General features: G+C 29.9%; 1 long non-coding RNA gene across 1 annotated transcript; it reads right to left on the reverse strand.

Moving 5' to 3' along the window:
* Positions 1-760: 760 nt before the first annotated feature.
* On the reverse strand, positions 761-3,744 carry LOC141400552 (uncharacterized). Its single transcript, XR_012412138.1, has 2 exons — positions 2,735-3,744; positions 761-2,687 (listed from the first exon to the last, which is right to left on the reverse strand). It is a non-coding gene; the product is annotated as an uncharacterized lncRNA (long non-coding RNA).
* Positions 3,745-5,362: the final 1,618 nt, after the last annotated feature.

A 5,362-nucleotide genomic window follows, 5' to 3' on the forward strand; every position in this document is an offset into this window, starting at 1 on the left:
ATTTGTTTGTGGGTCGTTTGTTTTTATACAAATTCCGATGAATTAGTTCATTACATTTTATCCAGTAAATATTTTATTTAAATATATTTTTTGATGAATTAATTTATGTATATGCCTTTGTTGATGTATGTATGTATATATAATTTTTAATGTTTTTGTCCTTAAATTATAAAATATAAATTTATAATAATAATAATAAAAAAGAAAATTTAGCTAAATATTTTAAATACGTAACATTTCATTTGCTTTTGTAATATTTATTAAATATATGTTTTTCAATATACTAATTTTAAAATATGTTATTTTTTTGTTTATTTATAATTCTTTATTTGGGTTTTTTGCTCTTTTTCAAAATGATTGTTTTGAAGTATCCATCAAAAGCGAACTATTTGTCGGTAAAATCACAAAATACCCCCGCCTTTGACATTTTGTCTTTTATTTAATTTTTTCTTCAAGATTTTCTTCTTGTTCTTTTATTTAACTATAACTAATAAATATTTTTTCTTTTACTTGTTTAAATATTTGATCCTTCACATTACTAGATTTAATAATTATAATAATAATAATAAATTAAATATATATTTATATATGTGTATACATATATATGTATGTAAATATAAATAATAATACATAAATAAATAAATGTGTATATGTAGATATATAATTTTTGTTTTCTCACTTATTCCATACAAGTCATTATATAGAATAAATTTTGTATTTTCTTTTGTTTTGTTTGTCTGTACTTTTAGTAATTCTTATATTTTCTTTTTACTTCTTTTGTTAATTAGAATAATAATTTATGTTATTTAATACCTGTAATCATTTAATGTTTTGTTTTTATTGTTGTCATAAGTTTTCTTTTATATATAGCAGTTTTATTTTAACACATGAACTGAAAAGTTCCCTAGAGTTTATCATATTGCGTTGCAAAGGCAATTGTTAAAATTCGACAAAGTTCGAAAGTGTCACATATTGCGATAAAGTTCGGAACAAAATGAAAATTTATCGTTTTATTATGAGTCAATAACTTCCAACAGTGCAGTCGAACAGTAAAGTTCGACATTGTTGTGGTAAACGTCAATGTGTTCGAGAGGAGAGCAATGAGACCCTAAATCAGGGAAGTGCTTCAAATGAGGGTTCAAAATATAAAGCAGTTGAGATTGTTGTGATTACATTCACAAGAAATATATTTTTAAGTTCTAATCCATTTGCACTTTACTTTAACCGAATACAATTTACTAATACCAACTATGAAGGAATTTATATGTGGAGTTTGACATTCATCTGCAGCTCCGTCAAGTAATTTCCCTTAGGCTAGTATGTTTACTGTATTGTATTCTATTGTAGTTCAAAAAATAAATCCATACATATGTATAATATATATTATACACATACAGCGGCTTACGACCATCATAGAATTTCTTAGGTTATTTTACCAACTGGTGTTTAATTTCCCATTCCCACGCTTTCCATATTCTCAACGACGTGGGAGCAGTAAAAAATGGGAGAAGAAATTTCGAAATTAGTTACACCAAATTAGTATAGCATACTTTTGGTGGCTGTAATTTTGTTTTATAACACTATGCAACACTCAAAATGCAAACAACTTCTAGAATGCATTTTTTGAAAGTACATATTTAGACTACAAAAACCCTAGTAGGGTTTTGTCCTGTCAGTTCCAGTTCGGATTTTATGGCCTCATCTAAACCGGGCTAAATCTACACTTTTTTGCATTTATCAGGCCTTTATCTCAGAAACGAATAGAAATTTGGCCTTGCTGTCTTTAGCAATATTGTAGCCCTAAACTAGTAGAACTTATCTTTTGAAAAAACCACATAAGAAAAACTCCATCTAGTGCATCAAAATCTATAATCTCAAATAATATATTTAGAATAAATATAAATTATTTTATGTAATTTTTTACCACAGTCTGTAAGGAGTAATGTTCCATAGACTGTTCATGTATGAAATAAAATGAAAAAAATGAAAAAATGAAAAAATGAAAAAATATAGAACATTTTACATAATTGCTGAAATTCTGGTCAGTATCGGCTAAACTATTGGGAGTTGAGCCAAGTAACCTTTTGCAAAAATCTTCCAAATAGTGTTCTTAACAATTCTTTAGAACATTCTGAAACTCTAAAATGCTTACTTCATGTTGTTTTAGCGGTATTTTGCGTCATATCTTTTACCACACGTATTTCAAACACAGTTCACACCAACAGTTTATTCTCACATTTCGGATTTCACTACATTATTGACATTTTTATTAAATCGTCGTTGAAAAATGTACTGAAAACAACGGCATCGAGGCATTTTACAACAATGACATGTTCTGAAGAGTTGTGTATTACATTCCAATATTTTTCCAAAAGAAAATATTCAGAAAAAACTAACGGTTTTGGAGATACGGTGCGAAATGTATAAAAATTGTGTCATTTTTGCATATATTTTGAAATTTGAGGCAATAAATGTAGTTTTTCGAGTTCATTATTTCTCCAAATATTGTATTCTTGTCCTTATCTACAAATTTGCTTCAGAGGTCAGAAGAAGATTCGAATTGGTTTCAGAGATATAGCACCGAATTTCTTTAAAAACTCAATATTTAACCATGTTTAGATGGGGCCATAAAATCCGAGCTGGATCTGACACAACAAAACCAAACTAGGGTTTCTTGTCGTTTGGGTCTGTACTTTCAAAAAATCCTCAGTTCGAATTGTTTGCACAGGATCACCTTAAAAATGTTGCACAGTGTAATACAAAATGCATATTTGCATTTAATTCACGGTTTTTGAATTAGGTACAACCATGGTGGAATAATAAGTTGTAACGCCAAAAACAGCTGATCTTCATACCAGTTGTCAAAATGCGTTATTGTGAATAAAATCACATACAAAGTGTAAACAAGCAATTCACAGTAATGCATTATTATGAGCAACTTTGACGTGTGACATGATTTGATTTAACACCTTCTTATTCCACCATGGGTATAACTCACTCAACAACCTTGCATTAATTTATAAATTTTTTTAAGTGAATGATGCCAAACGTTGTGTTGTGTGTTGTACTAATAAGCATATTTTCTTCAAAATATGCGAACTGATGCAAGCATTTTTTAATTGTAAGGCAAACATACTTTTTGTGTATAAAATAATAGGAACTTTTTAAGTTTGTAACAAATTTAAAAATTGTATGTTGATGTCCATTCGGATTAATTTGGGTTAGGGGTTTAACAAGTTTATCGCTAGTTTTATTTATTCCTAATGATCGCTAGACCTCGTATTTTGCATATTTAAAAAAAATCAAAAAGATAAATTCTGATATTTTTTACCGGTTATTACATATTTTTGAGTATTTTTACATATTCACATTTATTATATTGACATATTTTTTACGCCTAATCTGTATTATGAAAAACAAAAACATCAGTTTTTAAGAATTATTTTGGATACAAAAATTAATAGAATTGTTAATAGATCAAAAATAAAAAAGATCAAACTTCTCTACAAGTGGTTTCTTAGGACACGCCGTTCGGACTCGGCGATAAACTGTAGGTCCCATATCATTGAGCTTAATATGAATCGGGGTGCTCTCATTGATATGAGAGAAGTCTCCCTTGTCCCGTATGCGATGTTTGTGGAACAATTATTATGTTAATAGATCATTTGTATACCTTTAAATCAAAAGAAAAGCCAACACCACATTTTTTACATTCAAAATAATAATTTGGCATATATGTACGTTTGTGTGATCGCTGTCGTAGTCGTTGAGGAGACTAAGTCCCGGTCCACACTATCGTGAATTTCATTAAAAAATTTCATGAAATTAGGTGTTCTTAATTCGAATTCCCCACTACAGCAATTTTATGATTTTACTCTACTATGGAGGTCGATCTAGAGACGCATAATTTCATGCAATTTTTTCAATGAAACCACTCTAGTGTGGACCAGGACTAACAGATTTTCAATAGAAAGTTAAGGCCTCGACACATCAGAAGCATGGCAATCTTGCTTAATAGTACGGTTACACTAGAGTTTTTTTGCCGGGTTAACCCACTTCGAGAGGATTTATTTGTCGTTTGCACTATGGCATTGACATTTGAAATCCAATAACACTGGGTTAATCCCGTTAAATGTAACCGAGGTATAACAAACTGTTTTTAGAAAAAAAAAAAATAATTGTTCTCACACGAATTGTCAAATTTTGTAGATCGATTTACTCGCCTTAGCGCAAATGTGGAACGCTGATTTTTGAACGAGGAATTCTTAACCATATATAGAACGTGTCTACCAAGACCTACATAAGGTCGGCCAATAAGCCCAGCTGATTATTATGTTTGATGTCAAAAACATTATTGTGATTTAAAATACAAAGAAACTAAAATCACAATAATGTAAAATCTTTTATGTTTGTTGTCAAATGTTGTTAACAGTACTCTGAATGGGCGACCTTCTGTAGGCCTTGGTGTCTACGAAGAATTAGGTCTGTATGTCATCTAGGGGTTGAGCTATGGATGCCTAAATTATTACGAATATAGACGAACGAACAAAAGCAAGCATGGCATAAAGGAAAGTATACAAAACAAAAAATGACATTACTCATCTATATTTCAACCGATTTCATTGGTTTTTCGCATTTTTGAAAGCTAACTAAATTTCCTTCTTGCTAAAAGCAAATAATTATACTTTTTGGTATAATCTAAGCAGCCTAGAGCACGAGGAAAAGTACTTTCCTGATTTTTAATGCGTTTTTGTAACACTCTAACCACTACAACTTAGCCATTTGTTAACCGATTTTAAGAATCGATGGCTTGTTCGAAAGGTATTATTTTCCCCTTTCAAGGAAATAAGCTGTAGAAATCTGTTGTGTAAAAAATATGTTATGCCCGTTTAAAGTTGAAAATCCAAGAAAACCTGTTTTTCACTACATTTCCCATTATAAAAAATCAAAAAAACGAAGTGACCCAAAGAAACCAAAGGTATTTTCGTATTCCATGGACTCCCACAAAACCGAATTTATGCATGAGAACCCCTGCAAATTTTTGGTGTAGCTCAGTGTAATTATTGCCAAAAATTCTTTTAAAATTGATATGTTTTTATTTGCTGTGCTCCGTTAATAGAATCAACCATGACTATTTTTCTCGTATTTCAATACATATTGTCTGTTCCATAACTGCAAAAATCTACTAATTTTTACTATTTTTTGTCAACAATAACGGAGAAAAACTTATATATTCTTGCAGGTTCTGGAACAGGCATATAATATCGATTTGTCGTATCAAAAACAAATGCTCTGTTTAACCCAAGAAATCCGTCCTTGTAATGATGAAGATGTTTCTTTCGATATTTTATGAATCTAAGAC

This window comes from Musca autumnalis, unplaced genomic scaffold, assembly GCF_047663935.1.
Source record: "Musca autumnalis isolate F117 unplaced genomic scaffold, ASM4766393v1 scaffold_4, whole genome shotgun sequence".
Taxonomy (NCBI): domain Eukaryota; kingdom Metazoa; phylum Arthropoda; class Insecta; order Diptera; family Muscidae; genus Musca; species Musca autumnalis.